This window comes from Prorops nasuta, unplaced genomic scaffold (assembly GCF_024137725.1).
Source record: "Prorops nasuta isolate Cenicafe-Biocafe unplaced genomic scaffold, Cenicafe_Pnas_1.2 PNAS00017, whole genome shotgun sequence".
NCBI lineage: Eukaryota > Metazoa > Arthropoda > Insecta > Hymenoptera > Bethylidae > Prorops > Prorops nasuta.
In genome coordinates this window covers 257,296-263,295 of record NW_027116814.1, presented here as the reverse complement: position 1 = coordinate 263,295, position 6,000 = coordinate 257,296, and positions in this window count along the sequence as shown.

Sequence of the window (6,000 nt, the reverse complement as noted above, 5' to 3'; positions counted from 1 at the left end):
ATGGGTTTGACTTCCGGAACTTCTTCCAGTTCCCAGAAGTCGCGAAGAGTTTTTTCTACCTCAAAGCAATGATGCACCGTGACACTATGAGAGCGACCAGCCTTGGGTACGATCCCCGAAACGATCCACCCAAAAATAGTCCGCTGAGCAAGCAACGTATGATCAGGAGAATGCATGTACGGGCCTTCCATCAATGCTGCCAGATAGTCTGCACCAATGAGCACATCAATTGGAGCCCTGGTTGAAGCGAAGTTATCAGCCAGATCAATTTTGCTAAGTGCTGGAAAGGACGACGGAGAATAAGTCGGAGGCATATACTGAGTAATCCTTGGTAAGATCAATGCAGTTACGTCCAACGAGACCCCGTGTCGTGATAGAGAATGAAGCGTAATCTGTACCTCTGCTCGAACGTTTTGAGCCGAATTCAGAGAGACGCCATGAATGGTTGCGTTGACACGCTTTCGTGATACCCGTAGTTGTTGAGCTAGATTTTCCGAAATAAAGGAAGTTTCGGAGCCCGTGTCAACTAAACCGCGGACTATAATACGAGAACCGTCATGAGCGTCGATTCTGGCAGAAAAGGTGGCCAAAAGCACTGATCGGGTGTGGGAAACACTAAGATGTGTTGTAGTATTCGAGCTAGAGGGTTCTGGCTCGGGAAAGGAGTTGACCGCGGGGGTAGACCCCCGTGCCTTGCTCCCCCCGGTGCCAGATTTGTCAAAATGTAATAAAGTATGATGCATTTTACTACATTTCCTGCATCGTGACGAAGAAGAGCAATTGGAGCAACTTTGCCCGGGCCTCAAACAGTTGATGCAAAGATTCTGTGAAAATGCGAACTTTGAACGGGCCTGAGGGGTCAATGCAAGGTAGTCCTTGCACTGATACAAGAAATGGTTACTACCACAGTGAGCGCAACCGGTACTATTCACGCTAGTAGCGTGTGACTTCAAGGATCTCCCCGATTCCTTTTTGGAAGTTTTAGGTTTGTTACCTAATGATTGCAAAGAGTTAATGTGACGCGTTAGAAACTCCGAAAATTGAAGAAAGGTGGGATAATCCTTGCTGCCGCCCAGATACATCTCCCAGGCCAAGCGGAGGGTGTCATCCAGTTTGTTCTTCAGTGAATGAACAATGATGGGATCCCAATGATCGACGCCGTAACCCATAGTTTTGAGGGCGTTGAGCGCAACCGTGACCGAGTCCCTAACTTCCTTGAGAACTTTAAAATTGTCACCCCGAAGCGTGGGGACTTGCGAGATCTGGTCCAAGAACGTATCCGTGATCATTCGTCTGTCAGTATACCCAGCTACTAGAGTGTCCCATGCTATCTCATAGTTCTCGGAGGTGATCGCTAAAGATTTAATAACCGTAGCCGCTTCACCTTGCAAGCAAGATTTTAGATAGTGGAACTTGTCTCGTCCGGAGACATATGCCTTTTCATGAACAATGGAACTGAATGTTTCATAAAAGTTGTTCCATTCTAAATAATCCCCGGAAAACTTCGGCAAATCGATAATTGGAAGCCTAATGTGGTTTATTTCGCCTGAAGGCGCCGTGGGACCTGATGCTGGCATCACCTGATTGGAGCGAAGTTCATCTAAATGTCCTAGGATGTATTCTTCTGCGTCACTATGGGCATCAAGGGCCGCTTCATACCAGCTTTCGGTTACGTAATCCATTTTAGCTAATTCAGCCGGTTTAGTATGAGTAGTGATCTTAACGTGAGTTTTATGCAACACCTTAAGCCACTTCTCGACGGCCGCAAGCCTATCCTCCAAGAAAGGGAGGGTGAAGTTGCGTACTCCACGTTTCTTAATGTTAACGACCAACCGAACGAATTCATCCCGAATCATGGGCACGTAATTGATCGCTTCTAGTAATTCCCCTGAGCTAGGCGTAGTCATCTTGAATCTCTATTCCAGAACAAACCACAATCTTAACCCAGTCAGAATCTCCAACTTAAAAACACTGATGCACTTCGAACGTTTTTTGCCGGATATCCGGCTCGAAGGACCAAAAATTTGTGCGAAACAGTGCCTCAAGTTGGCTCCGAACCTGTGGTCAGAAAGGAAGGCCTTATTCTAAAATAAAGTATTCAAAGCCAGGTTATGTGGTAAAAGAGTTTTTATTTAATAAATAAATATATACAAAAGTTTACAATATTTTTACAAAAGAACCGCTAAGTTAAAAATGATCGTCTTCCTAGGGAATTTGTCGTCGTCAAATTCTAGGGAATTTCGGTAGACGAAGTTTCCCAAGAACCCCAGAGACTAGAATTCCCCAGAAAGGAGCGCGGACTTATAAGCTCCCGGACTGGACAATTTCCCTAGGGTGTTCCCTAGTAAAATCCCCAGCCCCGGGAGGAAGCGAAGTTGGAGAAGTGGTTTTAGGGAAGGGGAAGTCCCCTTGCCCTTCGGCCGCCTTCTCCAAGAGCTCTAGTGGCTCCGAGCCACCCCAACCCCTAGGGTGAATTCTACCCCTCCCACTACCCGACTCGTCGAGAGCCCTGGACTTGGGGGTCGGAACACTGGGTCCGAGGTAGTCCTCGGAGGCAGTGTGGAGGGAAAGGAGAGGGTTGAATTTCTCCCGGGCAGTCCCCGGAGAAATCTCCCTTAAGGAGGGAGGAATGTGCCGCAGAGGGGTAGTCCCCTCTTGGTAGGCAGTGGGTGGTGGGTGATACTTACCAAAGTATCCCAAAAAGTTGCCCAAGTGGAGGCGCTGCCGTTGAGGCGTCAGTTAAGTGCCGTGGAGGCGAACAAAAGCTGCTTCGTTGCTGCGGTTGCTGCTGCTATACAGCGGTCGAGCAAGGCGAGGGTGCGATGGGTCCTTATCAAGGACCCATCTATATAATTACGCGACACTAATCTTGCCAGCGAGAGAGCTGCCGCGGGCGCTGGCCACCTAGTGGCCAAGCGCGCAAGTAGTGTCGCTTCGCGGCCGCGACGCGCCAGGGCCAGAAGACGCGCAAGCGCGCCGCGGAGAGAGAGACAGATAGAGCGACTAGACGCTGTCGGTCTAGCCGTCTATTGTGAGCGCAATAGAGATGGGAGATATAACAGAGAAATGCGGAATCTACTTCGCAACATTTTCTGCTCCTCCCAATCTCGAACAAAACGCTTTGTTACAACTAACGGGTATGAGGCAAACGACAACACCTCCTTACCACCCTCAGGCAAACCCAACAGAAAGGGTTAATAGAAGCCTGAAAATGATGATACGGGCCTTTCTCGATTCTGATCATCGAGAATGGGATCGTCACTTGAGTGCGTTCCAATTTGCATTCAATACGGCCCACCATAATTCATTGCAATCTACACCGGCTTTTGCGAATTTTGGGAGAGAACCAGAAGCAGCAAGGTCGACGAAGCGTGAATTAGAAGGCGATACCGATATCATTCCGCAGCCTACCGAACAGTGGCTAGCGACAATGAAACGCTTAGAAACCTTAAGGTTGGTTTTCAAGCATGCTCTCGACGAAGCTCACGAACGACAGGCTAAGCCTTACAACTTACGCCGTCGTGAAAAGCAATACGAGGTTGGCGAATTAGTTCCAATTCGAAACCGACAGCTATCGAATGCAGCAAAGCATATATCGGCCGCGTTGAATAAACCATTCACCGGACCGTTCATGATTGCTAAAAAGTTATCTCAGACAGTGGTTGAACTGTCAGATCTGGCAGGCAAAATGGTTGGAAAAATGTCAACAGTTGACATCAAGCCTTACAAGCCAGAAATACCGCCAAAAGTAGACCCTTAACAAGGATAGCGCGAACTAGGTTCGAAAGTATTGGTTTCGGGTCGAAACCTCCGTTACGGAGGGGGGTATGTAACGAGGTTCTCTCGTTACGTATCAAGATACCGGATTTAATAAAGAAATTAAAGAAAAGCTAACGATTAGTAGTGGTTATTTCAAACCCTACATTACCGACTCGGTGCATAGGTTTCCGAGTGGACAGAAAGTACCGTCTAGGAACATCCCTGTGGACCGTCAGAAGACCGGATGAAAAGACCGGCGCTCCACTTAAAAGTCCAAGCCGACCAAGCGAGCAAGGCAGGGCTGTGCCAAGTAACTTGGTGGCTTGAGACGAGGAGAAGTGGGCACAGGGACTCCTGCGAAAGGCGAATTCTCTAGTCCCCTGAGGAGGGGGAAATAAGAGAGTGAGTCGGGCTTGGGACGTCGCGCAAGGCGGACGTACACCACACCGGCTCACCGATGAGTGTGTCCGGGTGCGTGAGGTGAGCTTGCTCCCTACGCAACGAACACACTGTATGCTATCGATGCATAAGGGACCTGTGCAGGTATGGTAGGTTTCTGCTGCATGCCGGGTGCCGCCGCTAAGTCCATGGCAACGCGCATGGCACCGCGGACTTGGGCATTGCGGGGATGCACCACCCTGATAGTCCCCTATGAGAAAAGATCTCGATAATGTTCTCGTCTCCTCACCTCCCCTCACATGTGTGAGTGGGTGGGTGGGAGAGTGTGTCTATTGTCGCGAGGCTCGGGCTACCTGTAAGGGACCCTCCCCTCTCTCCACAACCTAGCACACTGAGCAAACCAGGCTTCCGTACCGTCCTCTGTGCACTACCAATCAGCCCATTGGAAAATGCATACGATTGGAATGGCGGGGTAAGACCCCTATGTTAATGCTGGGTTGTTGGTCACCCACACGACCAACTGGCGCCCTGAAAGTACCGAATGTAAGGACGGCCGAAGGTAATAGGAAGATAACTATCACGATCAGCCCATCGTGGTAGAAGAATCCATTACAACATGAACCATTACAACCCCCTGCAAGCAGGGTGTCTAATTCAGCTACCATCTTCTATCATGTGCAAAAAAGGTGTGATAAATGTAAAAACAAGTAACAATGCTTGTTTTGCATGGTCTGTGACTGCATCGTTGTATCCCGCACAACCACCTGCTGTGGTCAGTCGATCATCCTCTTATCCTGATTTTCGATCTGTTTTAAAGGTTGGAAGCATAACGTTTCCCACCACTTTAAATCAGATACCGAAATTTGAAGTTGATAATGATGTTTCGGTCAATACCTTCACCTTGGAGGAGCAGGATGATCATCAGGGGAGAGAAGGAGTAAACGTCGCACCTCTACAATTAACTAAGAAAAAGAGAGATCGACATGTCAACCTTTTAATGATTACAGATGAAGATGGACTGCACATTTCATGTGTATAACAAGCCTCTCCAGATTATTATATTCACAGCTTACGAAGAAAGGACACGTTTACCATATTTGTGATCGGTACATAATGATAGAACTACCAAATATTAGCACAATCATTTTACTACCAATATTAAAGTACAGTTATTTTAATATATATCTTCTAATATTTTTTTTAGGTGTCTACACTATTTTCACACAGTGGAGATGTTAAAGTTGCACGAGCATCATTGTGAGCAGCTCAATGATAACCTGCGTGTTGTACTACCTAGCGAAGGTAAAGACCGTTGGCTATCATTTAAGAACGTTAAGAATTGTGAACGAGTGCCGTTTGTCATATATGCAGACTTAGAGTGTATATTGGAGAAGACTGACCAATCTGATGATAACAGTAATAGTATTAGTTATCAAAAACATGTACCATTTAGTGTAGGGTATTATATAAAAAGTTCTCGTGATTCATCGTTCTCAAGTTACAATTCATATCGAGGTACTGACTGCATCGAGTGGTTTGTACGTGAACTTGAGAGCGTTGCACAAATTGTAAGCTATAGGTTAAAGATTATAGTACCTATGTCAATCCTTAGTGTCAGCGAAAGCTTGAGGCACTATAGTTGTTCTGTCGAAGGATCTAAATTAACAATTTATAAACAAATTGTATGTGTATATGAATGAATGGCTTGAATTTGAATGTGGCGCGTTGTATGACGGTGACGCCACTGATGGTCACGTGATGTTAGCGGAGAAGGGCGGACGATAAGCGAGTTCGTTAGAGACTAGACGAAGCGTTACGTTCGAACCTAGAAGACACGGTGTA